Consider the following 6,146-nt stretch of genomic DNA (forward strand, 5'->3'; position numbering starts at 1 on the left):
AAACAACAGCGCTCCCGTTGTACCTGCGCGCTCCGCCGAAGGCAGCGGGAGAGCAGGGGTTGTGCCAGAGCGCGGGACTTCACCCCAGAACCTGCTGCACAGACGTTGCGCGGGGCAGAAATAATTCCGTTGTCGGGCGGAAAGCAGCACTGAACCTGACAGTAGCGCTTTCCATTAAAAGTACTTTCGTCAGGGAAGATGACAAGGCAAGAACACGAAGGAGATGAAACGCGAGGCTAAGGCGGCTCCGGCAGGATGAAGCCGGAGGGGCCCTGCGCCAAACCGCCCGTCAAACCGCAGAAACCGCTTTGCTCAGGGAAGTAACTCGTGCCAGCTACTTGAGCAGCTGCACAGGTTAGGTGAGGTTCTCAGATCTACCCACCCTTAAAGCAAGGGGTTGTTTTTTTCTTCTGTTTGATCTTTTTCTCTAATTCTGGTTTACTTTGGAGATGTACTAGATTCGATTTGCAAAATAGCTCAGGGTACGTTTTCTCTGTAAGTTGGGCAAACAATCAGCTGAACAAGCATAGGCTGGACCTGCAGCTCCCTTCCTATGTTGGTACCAAGGGAACAAAGCTAATGGTGGGGAAAAAAAGGAAGAGCTGAGGAAAAAAATAATTAAATACTAAGTCATGATAGTCTTAGAGCTGAGAGAAACTGAACTGCTCACCCAGGGAACACTAACATCTCCCTCATCTTAATTCGACAAGGCACTTGCTCCAAAATAATTATGTTAATTGATGGGTCCTCCTATTGGATCTTAAACACCACTGAGACCTCCAGGGAAACTTCCTACCTGGCTTATCCTTACACATATAATACTTAGTAGCTTATGATCTTGAACACAAAGATACATTAATAAAATGTCCATCAATGTAAGAGGTATATTTACTTGTGTGAATGTCAGATCCTTCAGTGCCTCCTAGAGTAAAGGGACTTTTGGCCAGAACCCCAAACAAGGGCAGGCAGTGACTTTCCTGCCAACAAAGTAAAAGGGAGAGACTGCAGCCTTCTAGTCATCAGTTCTCCTGACTTTTTCCAACAATGCACTGCTTGTCTGAAACTACTGTTCTAAAAATACTTACACAATTACTTCCAGGGATCCCCTTGAGGAAATAGCTGAGGTAATAGATCTACAGGAAAAGTATTTGCTTCAGGTCTTTTTACATAAATCATTTTTAACTGAATAAACTCCAAGAACATTAATAGAATTGTTGTGCTTTTTTCTCAGAAATTTTGCCATCAGACTGTCTGTATACATTTTCATTTCATAGGAAGATCTCATGCACACATACCTGTGGTAAGGCTTGACAGCTGACACCATCTTTCATAGTCTGTTAAGCAAGAATATGTGTATCAAAGCCTATTAAATCAATTCAGGATCTCTAAAATTTAGAGATCTCCTAGGTGAAAATAAAAGGATTGCCTATAACCTGTTTTTCAGCTAGCAAGAAATACTATTAATTAACAGTAGTTGTTGTAATTACCCTGTGAGCTAATGACATGCAGTCGGGCAATTAAGTAATTACTGTGCTCAGTCCCTTTGTACAGTGTGCAGGGGCAAGCAGAGAGTGATACTTAGGGGAGCCTGGGGATTTAGAGCATCAAATACAGTAAAATGCTTTGCCCTTAGCTCTACAAAGTCAAAATGTTTAGACCTTGGTTCCACAAAGGTAACAGTGATACCACATATCCTCCAAACCACCACAGCAGCACATCAAGGCTGAGCTGGTGCAAAGTGACTCTACTGAGACAAAGTTCTCCACAGATGTCTGAACAAGGATCTCTATCAGTGTAACTCTAGCTGGTGCCACACCATTCTCCACACGTGGTACTTCACTGCCTAGCCCCTGTGTTCTGTTCTTTTTTTTATGTTGCCAGTGATCTGAGGTTCAGGAGCCCAAATATAATTTCTGAGTTTTTAAGGTAGATGCAGTCCTGGTACTCTCTCATGGATTTACCAGACTTGGAGTTTTGTTAAGCTTCTACCAAATGACTTGAATTAAGCCTGTCTTAAAATTCAGTGTAACACCTAACCTTTGCAAACAACAATGTTGACCTCCTGATCAGCCCAGCTCTCTCCCAAAGGCACACCTGAGGTCAAAAGAACAGTTAGTCACAGCACAGCATGCAAACTTGATGTCTGTCTTCATCCTTCTGATAAAGAAGAGTTTTCCTCAGACATAGCCTACTGCAGTCTTACAAGACAGAGGTATGACGGTTGTTTGGTGTCAGGAGGAAAAAATTACTGTGCATGGGCTGGTATGAGAATTTGAGGAATGGTGCAGGTTGCTACAAAATCTCTGCTCAGCTGTTCACGACACCTCAGTGACCTGAGCCAATGCTGAGGACAGGTTCTGACCTGGGCTTATAAGACAACTGTCAGTAATCAATGCTTCTTGTCAGTGGAGCTTCTGTTCCCCAGTATGGATTATCACTTCTTAAACTAAGATGCAGAAATAATTCCCAAATTCAGTAAGGATCCTCTTAGGGCAGTATTTGGGACTCTCAAGTTCAAAAACAATTTGCATCTTCAAATGGAAAGGAAAAAGAACAAGAACACTATGGGAGGAGAGATGGGGGGGGAAGCAGGGCGATGCTCTCAATGACAAGCACCTGAATCAAATGCTCCAAGAAGATACCCAGTCTCTAGAAGCTGGGTGAACGATGTGGTGGGACTACTCCAGGTAAGAAAGCCTTGCTTAGTACATCTCTTCATTAATTGGGGATGGTTCTGTTTTGTCTAGATTTGTTTCTGAGTGCCCTGCCAAGTGCTGGGCTCTTTGCCAAGCAGCAGCTCTCAGGCTCCTTGCTCCCACTATTTCTGAGGACATTCTACTGCACACCACACTCCCAGGCTGTTAACACAGCCACAGCTCCCCAGATTCACTAATGTAACATGCCTTAAATTACAAAGGGGCTTCAGCACATTATGTTTAACTGCATTAAATTGAAGCAAACCTCATTCCCATTCCTTCTCCTTTTAGCTTAGGAATACCACAAATTGCAGAAATTTCTAAAGAAATCTTGCTTTTGACTATATCAACCACCAGATGCTGAAAGCATGGAAGAGGTGATGAAAGTCAGGAGACAAGCAAAGCAAGGTGAACATTTGCACTTCTACCTTAAAATGTATTTCAAGAGACTGAAAAAAAAATGTGTCTTCTGGTTTGTGCAGACCAGATGTGTGTGTTGTTCCCCTGGCCAACATGAGGGAGTGCAGGTGTGATTATTTGCTTCTCTTTGTCCTTTGGGCTATGGCTTGGAAAGGCACAGGAGTTCATAAACACTCATCTATTATTTTTTTTCCAGCCAACTTATAGCATGAGACAGGCATGTATTTTTCCTTGTGGATGTCCCAACACTCAAAAGCTGCAGTCACTGCTGAAAAGACCATGAAAAATAGTATCTGGCAATTTCAGCAGTTCTCTGCTAGGAAGAAAGAGGTTCAATAAGAAATCCTACAGAGATTACAAGATTGCCACTAAGATGGTTTCTCCCTTACAAGGATGTACTTCAGGCCCCCCACCTCATGTCTTATTTTAGAAGAAGGAAATTGCTGTTCAAAATTTCTCTGCCTCCGTTATACACGATTTTCACAATGTGGTATTTCATATGAGAGAGACAGGCTCTTGTATATACCCTGAAGCAGAATTGCAACGTTTACATTTGTTTCCTGTCTTAAGCTCTCGATGGGGACTAAAAATCAAGGAGCATCTGTGTTGCACCCTAGAAGTGTCTGCTTTTCACTGCTGAGTCATGTGGTACCCTAGAAGTCATACCCAGCATGGTTTTCTTTCTGATTGCACAGAAAGTAAAATGCACCCTTGCTTGAATCTAACACAGTCTGAATAACAAAACAAAGAGCACTCTAGAGATTTTATCAGTGCTGATGCAGTGGGACCCAGCTGTTCAGCTACATTCTGACTTGCCAAAGATTTAATTGACATTTCACATGCAATAATGCACTCAGAAATTACAAACAAAGGCAATTTTTAAAAGCACACATATGGCTTTTTGTCTAAGTAATAATTGGATGTGCAGAAGAGTAGTTTCTCATGCTCTGGCACTATGACACTAGGGCAAACTGCAGGTAATTCTTGTATCTTAAGTTCCTGTTCCTCCTAGAACATGACTGTTTCACAGTGTACTGGTCAGTCATACATACTAGGCACCCCCAAAGAAATCACAACAAACAACCATTGTTATTTGTTCCAAAACACTGAGCCTGTGGAACAGACAGAGCAAATACTGCTTTAGCACAAAGGAAGGGACAGCACGCAGCTGCCTCCTTTCCCCTTGCTCTGCTTCTAACTAAAAAGGGCGCTGTACAAGATGCATGGAGCTTTCCCAGACACTGAACACTGGGAAGCTGAAAGCAAAGCTGCCCTGAGGAATCACAAGCTCTGGAAAACAAGTTCCCTCCATTTGGATTGAGCGCTTTCCAATCTTTGGCTAATCCCTTCCACAAGAGACTTTGAACTGATGGTGTACAAGGTTTTCTCTTTGCAGTCTTACAGAGTATGAATATATGCCTGATATTAAAGCCTTATTCAGAAGTGAATTAATTGTTTGTGAGACAAGTACATACATACATGGAAGACAGTGTCAGTAGGGAAACACTTTGCAACAGCTGTTAAAATTACTTGCTATAAAGCAGGAGACAACAATTATGGCTAAGACCTCATGTGTGAACATAACTAATACTCTTCAGAAGGCAGAAGATGCCTTTTATAGATAACAATGCCTGCAAGGACTACTGAGGATGTTTTGTCTGGCCTCCCCTATTTCTCAGGTTACAAGTATATTTTCCTCCTCCTTTCATGGTAACCTGCAGGAGCATATTTTTTTTCTTTTTCACACTTTGTTCTTTCTTCTGCTGTTACCAAAGCTGACAGTCTGACAGGCTCTAATATGCACTGTAAGTTCACAGATAAATTAAAGGAATAGCATCAAGCTAAAAGTAAGTGGAAAGAAATGTCCCTCATTTCTCAGAGGGCAACAAAAACAACTGTTACACTGTAAGTCTCTTTTTTTCCATTTCGTATCACATGTGGACATTTCCTCAACTAAAGTGAAAAGATTGTATCATTATTTTCATATCCCATTTACAGAAACTCAGCAATTGATAATTCAGTTTGTCTAGGGAGCGTATTACACTAATTAGCTATGTTATATACTTGAAAGCTTCCTAAATACTCTGAGAAGTCTCTTTTGATACAGACATTAAGCAAAGCATAGGTTTCTTAGCTTATTTTCAGTCTGTCAAAAAGTAATCAAGCAAAGTTTCTAAATGCGACAGTCCTTCTTTATCAAACTACAGTTTTATAAATAAAAAATGGCAATCACAGAAAAAAGATGCAAGTGCTGCAGTTGCTGACTCTCAACATACCTTTGCTGCAGTCAGGTTTCTGTATTTGCTGTTGAGGGTATAATCAGTTGGTAAGAATCACTGCTAGGGAAACACAGGAAATCCATTCATTCATGTCAAGACCAATACACTCTATTCTGCAATATATGTAAAACAGGTCTTGAAGGCAAACTGAAACAATACAACAAACTCAGAGGTACCTTGCTCAGCTGTGTTTACGTGCTTCTCACATCTTCAGAAGAGGAAGCTTTATCCATGCTATGAAACCTGCTCCTTCAGATGGAAATGGCCACAGCAACACTTGCACTACAGCTGCCTCTCAGCACATTAATCTTTCAAAATATACAGACAACCCCACACCAGCACTCAATTTAAGAAAACATACCTTAACAAATACTGTGTTCATGAACAGAGGTCAGGGTCAGCACTTGCCAAGTTAAACACACATAACTGGCATCTTTTGTGTAAGAGAAGAGGAAACAAAAATAATGTGCATGTCATGATGACTGAAAATTACCATGGCTGCTAGATACAGAGAGAACACCTCACAGTCACTTTTCTTTTTCTGTAAAAAATTTAGGAGAAAATATTTTCTCTTTTTCTTTTTTCTTAGACCTACTTACTTGAGCAAGTAGGACCTTTCACAGGGTTCTCATGGCCCTGATGCATTCAGGAAGCAAGCTCTTTGAACAGGATCCTCCTCCTTTAAGAGACTTAGAGATCCCCAGGTTAAATCAGATGCTTCTATTTTCAGCTCTCCTCTCTAGGTAGGTGA

Source organism: Chaetura pelagica, unplaced genomic scaffold, assembly GCF_000747805.2.
Source record: "Chaetura pelagica isolate M959 unplaced genomic scaffold, ChaPel_1.0 scaffold166, whole genome shotgun sequence".
Classification (NCBI taxonomy): domain Eukaryota; kingdom Metazoa; phylum Chordata; class Aves; order Apodiformes; family Apodidae; genus Chaetura; species Chaetura pelagica.